Raw genomic sequence first — 5,546 nt, forward strand, 5'->3', positions numbered from 1 at the left:
CTGTAATCCCAGCACCCAGCACTTTGGGAGGCTGAGGTGGGTGGATCACTTGAGGCTGGGAGTTACAGACCAGCCTGGGCAACATGGCAAAACCCCATCTCAACTAAAAATACAAAAATTAGCTGGCTTGGTGGTGGGTGCCTGTAATCCCAGCTGCTTGGAAGACTGAGGCAGGAGAATGGCTTGAACCCTGGAGGTGGAGGTTGCAGTGAGCTAAGATTGTGCTACTGCACTCCAGCCTGGGCGACAGTGCAAGACTCCATCTCAAAGAAATATATATATTTTTTGACAGGAAGTTTCACTCTTGTTACCCAGGCTGGAGCACAATGGTGCCATCTTGGCTCACTGTAACCTCTGCCTCCCAGGTTCAAATGATTCTCCTGCCTCAGCCTCCCGAACAGCTGGGATTACAGGTGCCAACCACCATGCTGGGCTAATTTTTGTATTTTTAGTAGAGATGGAGTTTTCACCATCTTGACCAGGCTGGTCTTGAACTCCTGACTTCAGGGGATCCACCCGCCTCGGCCTCCCAGAGTGCTGGGTGCTGGGATTACAGGCTCACACAACCTAGCCCAGCCCCCCCCAAAATTTTTTTAAATCTATAAAGAAAAGAAATTTGGCCGGGCGCAGTGGCTCACGTCTGTAATCCCAGCACTTTGGGAGGCCAAGGTGGGTGGATCACCTGAGGTCAGGTGTTCAAGACCATCCTGGCCAACATGGTGAAACCCCGTCTCTACTAAAAATACAAAAATTAACTGGGCGTGGTGGTGGGCACCTGTAATCCCAGCTACTCGGGAGGCTGAGGCAGGAGAATCACTTGAATCCGGGAGGCAGAGGTTGCAGTGAGCCAGGATCGCGCCATTGCACTCCAGCCTGGGTGACAAGAGTAAAACTCTGCCTCCAACAAAAAAAGAAAAGAAATAAAAGAAATGTACTTCTTTCCTGAGTGTGGTGGCTTATGCCTGTAATCCCAACATTTTGGGAGGCCACTCTAAGAGGATCCTTTGAGCCCAGGAGTTGAAGACCAGCCTGGGCAACATACGGAGACCCTGTCTCTACAAAAAATAAAAAATTAGCTGAATATGGTAGCATGTGCCTGTAGTCCCAGCTACTGGGAGGCTGAGGTGCAGGGATGGCTTGAGCCAAGGAGGTTGAAGCTGCAGTGAGCAATGATCGTGCCACTGCACTCCAGCCTGGGCAACAGAGCAAGAAAAAAAAGAAAAGATGAAATTTCTTACAATTATGGAGGCTGGGAGTCCAGGGTCGAGGGGCCACAATTAGTAAGAGCCTTTTTGCTGGTGGAAACTCCGCAGAGTCCTGAGGTGGCTCAGGGAATCCCATGGTGAGGGGGCTGAGCATACTTGCTTAGGTCTCTTTTTCTCTTCTTATGAAACCACTAGTTCCAAGCCCATATTAAGCCATTAATCTATTAATCCTATTAATGAATTAATCCATTCATGAGGACAGGGCCCTCAAGAGCCAGTCACCTCTTGAAAACCCCACCTCTCAGTACTTCCACATTTGGGCATTAAGTTTCAATATGAATTTTGTTTTTATTCATGTATTTATTTATTTATTTGAGACAGGGTCTCGCTCTGTCACCCAGGTTGGAGTGTTGGCCAGGCTGGTATTGAACAGCTGACTTCAAGTGATCTGTCCTCCTCAGCCTCCCAAAGTGCTGGGATTACAGGTGTGAGCCACTGTGCCTGACCTGTGCCTAAGAGTTTTACTCTGGTTCAGCAACTGCCTAAGTTGTCCTGTTGTTCTGAAAGCAGTGACTCTGAGCAGAGGTGTTGGACACTGGATAATACCTAGAGGAAGCTGGGAAAATGAGTTGCATAGACAGTAATTGTTGTAGGAATTCAGAGGGGAAATAAATTTATCCAGATCAGGAAAGTCGGAGAAGGCTATTCTTGAGGAAGGTGGTGGTGACTGTGCCCCTTTTCTATCGACCTTGTGTGTTTGATCCTTATGCCTATTCCTGGTTGGAAAAAGAACAGTCTGATGGTCAGTGAATACCCTGGGGTGGTTTCCTACCAGAGTTAAATTATGCTCTGGACTTCTTTTAACTGTGGAACCTGTGCTAAAGAAGGTGGGCGGCCTCACCGTGTGGGCAGAGAGCAACCCCTAGTGGCCTTGTGGAAAGTATACTCTGAAGGCCGCTTTTCTTTTCTCTTTGAGACAGGGTCACCATCTGTCACCCAGGCTGGAGTCCAGTGCTGTGATCATAGCTCACTGCAGCCTCAATCTCCCAGGCTCAAGTAATCCTCCCACCTCAGCCTCCCAAAATGCTGGGATTACAGGCATGAGCCACCAAACCTGGCTCACTTTTCTTAATTGTGACCAAAATGAGGTGTTCTGTTTATTTTGTTTTTGCCAATCATATGGGCCTAATGTAGACCTTAGCTAGTAAGACAACAGGATGGGTGATGTATCTATTTCCCCAAATCCTCAAGGTGAGAAATAAATTGATTCTTAATATTTTTTTCTGTAACCAAATATATATGATGATTATTATTTTTGAGATGGAGTCTGGCTCTGTTGCCTAGGCTGGAGTGCAGTGGGGTGATCTCGGCTCACTGCAACCTCTGCCTCCCGTGTTGAAGTGATTCTTTGCCTCAGCCTCCTGAGTAGCTGGGATTACAGGCACGCACCACCATGCTCGGCTAATTTTTCGTATTTTTAATAGAGATGGGGTTTCACTGTGTTAGCTAGGATGGTCTCGATCTCCTGTTCTCATGATCCACTCACCTCAGCCTCCCTAAGTGCTGGGATTACAGGCATGAGACACCGTGCCCAGCCTCAGATATATATGATTATTTAACGCCCTTTCCTCTGTGCTCTGACACTTAAAGAAGGCACTATTATAAGAATTAGGTCTGAAATTAGGGCAGTAGTTAAGAACCTTCAGAAAGTGTAGTACTTTGGGATCTAAATTGAGGGCAAGGCATTGATGGGGCATTAATGTAAGGGTATAAAATAGGAACTCATAGTAAACATGCTTCTTGGAGATCATCTTTGCCATATCATTTACTCTGAAATACTGATTCATGAAGAAATGGATGAGTATGGCGGTGTTATGACCTGTAGTTTTACTCACATAAGGTTGAAAGGAATGAGACCCTTGGTTTGTCTAGCATTGTAACCACATTACAGAATTTTTGCCTTCTCCAGTAGTAGTAGAATAGTAGAAGAATTATTAAGAAGACATAGTAGCTTCTAACACTTAGTGAGTACTGTCTATGTGAGAGGGACTAATAAGTACTACGCATGACTTTTTTCATTTAACCTCAGGTTAAAAATTTTCTCTGGCCAGGTGGTGGCTCATGCCTATAATCCCAGCACTTTGGGATGCAGAGGCAGGTGGATCACTTGAGGCCAGGAGTTCAAGACCAGCCTGGTCAACATGGTGAAACCCTGTCTCTACCTGAAATGCAAAAATTAGCTGGGCATGGTGGTGTATGCCTGTAGTTCCAGCTACTCGGAAAGCTGAGACACAAAAATTTCTTTGAATCCAGGAGGCAGAAGCTGCAGTGAGCTGAGGTGCACCACTGCCTTCCAGACTGGGTGACAGAGTGAGACTCTGCCTAAAAACAACAACAACGACAACAACAACAAAAAAAAAACTTTCCCAAGTTCACAAAGATTAGAGAGAGAACTGGGTTTTTACTCCAGCCATTCTGACTTCAGAGCCTGGACTCTCAACCATTTGTCTAGCTGAGTGTGACTTGTCTGCCTTTCTCTCCAATATTGTGATGTTTCTTTTTTTTAGGAATGGACGTTCATCTCCTGGGTCTATAGCCAGAGACCCAAAGTGAGAGCCATGTTTCTTGATTCAACCTTGGAAACCTTCTATGATGATTTTAAAAAATTACTAAACATTTATTGAGCACCTACAATATTTGAGTACCTTCGATACCGTGATTCCAGACCTTATGATAACATTGTAACACAAATACCTATGTGTATGAATGGTTTTTAATGTTTTTGGACTCACAGTCTTTTGTGAGACACTGGTGACAGCTTTGGATCTTCTTTCTAGAAAAATTCACTTATGCACATATATATAGTATTGTACACAACTTCAGAAGAGGCTTCTAGGACTTACTGAAGCCCATCCTCTAGTAGTCCACAGACTCCAGGGTAAGAACTCGACTTATACAACCTTTTGCAGCTGATTTTTTTATGGCATTAAGGGTACAGAGAGTGTGGGGGGCATCTTATCCTCCTTACCTTCTCCTCAGAGAGAATGTTTAGAAAGCATTAGCTCCCTACATTGACCAAATACCTCTGAATATTCTTTCGTTCTTGTACATAATGCTGCAAGGGAGGAATGCAGACAATCAAATGTGTGGTTGTAGGAGATGGGGCTATAGGTAAAACCTGCCTCCCCATCAGTTATACAACAATGTCTTTCCTGAGGAGTATATCCCCACTATCTATGACAAATATAGCACCCAGACATCTGTGGATGGCCAAATCGTCAGCCTGAATGTGTGGGACACTGCTGGCCAAGATGAGTATGACTGACCGCAAACGCTCTCCTGCCCCTAGACCAGTATCTTTGTTTGTTCTTCCATTGGCAAACCATCCTCGTATGCCAATGTGAGGTATAAATGGCACCCAGAGGTCTCCCATCATTGCCCCGATGTACCTGAACTGCTGGTAGGCACCAAGAGGGACCTGCCAAGTGACCTTGAGACAGTGAAGAAGCAGAGCCTAGTGCCCACAACTCCTCATCAAGGCACTTCCCTGGCTAAGCAGGTGGGGGCTGTGAAGTATCTGGAATATTTGGCCCTGATGCAGGATGGGGTGCAAGAGGTATTTTTGAAGCTGGCCGAGCTGTGCTTTACTCTGCCACAAAGAAGAACACCAAGAAGTGCATCCTCTTATAGCTTCTGGGTGCTACTTGGGGACTGCACCTAAGAAGTATAAGGGCAATATTCCTTCGTCAGCAGTTAAGAGTGCCAGCATGAGCCATTTGTCTCTTTTAGAAACCCTAGACTGCAGGACATTCAGCTTTTGGAGCAACGAGAACAGACTTGTTTGTACATGGCTGCTTTGAAGTGTGGTCTGAACTTTTGGAGGAAGTTGGGTGTGTGTGTGTGTGTGTGTGTGTGTCCCCTGTCAAAATGGTAAAAGGAGGTGCCACCCAGTGCTGTCTTTTTCTCTCCTGGACGGGGCATGACTAAGCAGAGCAGCTTAGGACTGTTCATTGTAGACTTTTGCTTGTCTGCTTTTAAATCTAATTGCAGCTTTCCTTGCTGTATTTACCATTAAGCAAGTGCCTCCCAGAAGGACAAGGTTATCTAATTTTTATTTATTATTATTGTTGTTGTTATTATCATTTTTTGAGATGGAGTTTCTTGTCGCCCAGGCTGCAGTCCAATGGCATGATCTTGGCTCACTGCAACCTCCACCTCCCAGGTTTAAGCGATTCTCCTGCCTCAGCCTCCCAAGTAGCTGGGATTACAGGCGCACAGCTGACAGGATTATTTTTAGCAGAAACGGAGTTTCACCATGTTGGCCAGGCTGGTCTCAAACTC

At 45.7% G+C, this 5,546-nt stretch overlaps 1 pseudogene; it reads left to right on the forward strand.

Moving 5' to 3' along the window:
- Positions 1–4,333: 4,333 nt before the first annotated feature.
- On the forward strand, positions 4,334–4,895 carry LOC118150614 (rho-related GTP-binding protein RhoG-like; annotated as a pseudogene).
- The last annotated feature ends 651 nt before the right edge of the window (positions 4,896–5,546 follow it).

The sequence above is a fragment of the Callithrix jacchus genome, chromosome X, assembly GCF_049354715.1.
Source record: "Callithrix jacchus isolate 240 chromosome X, calJac240_pri, whole genome shotgun sequence".
NCBI classification, from domain to species: domain Eukaryota; kingdom Metazoa; phylum Chordata; class Mammalia; order Primates; family Cebidae; genus Callithrix; species Callithrix jacchus.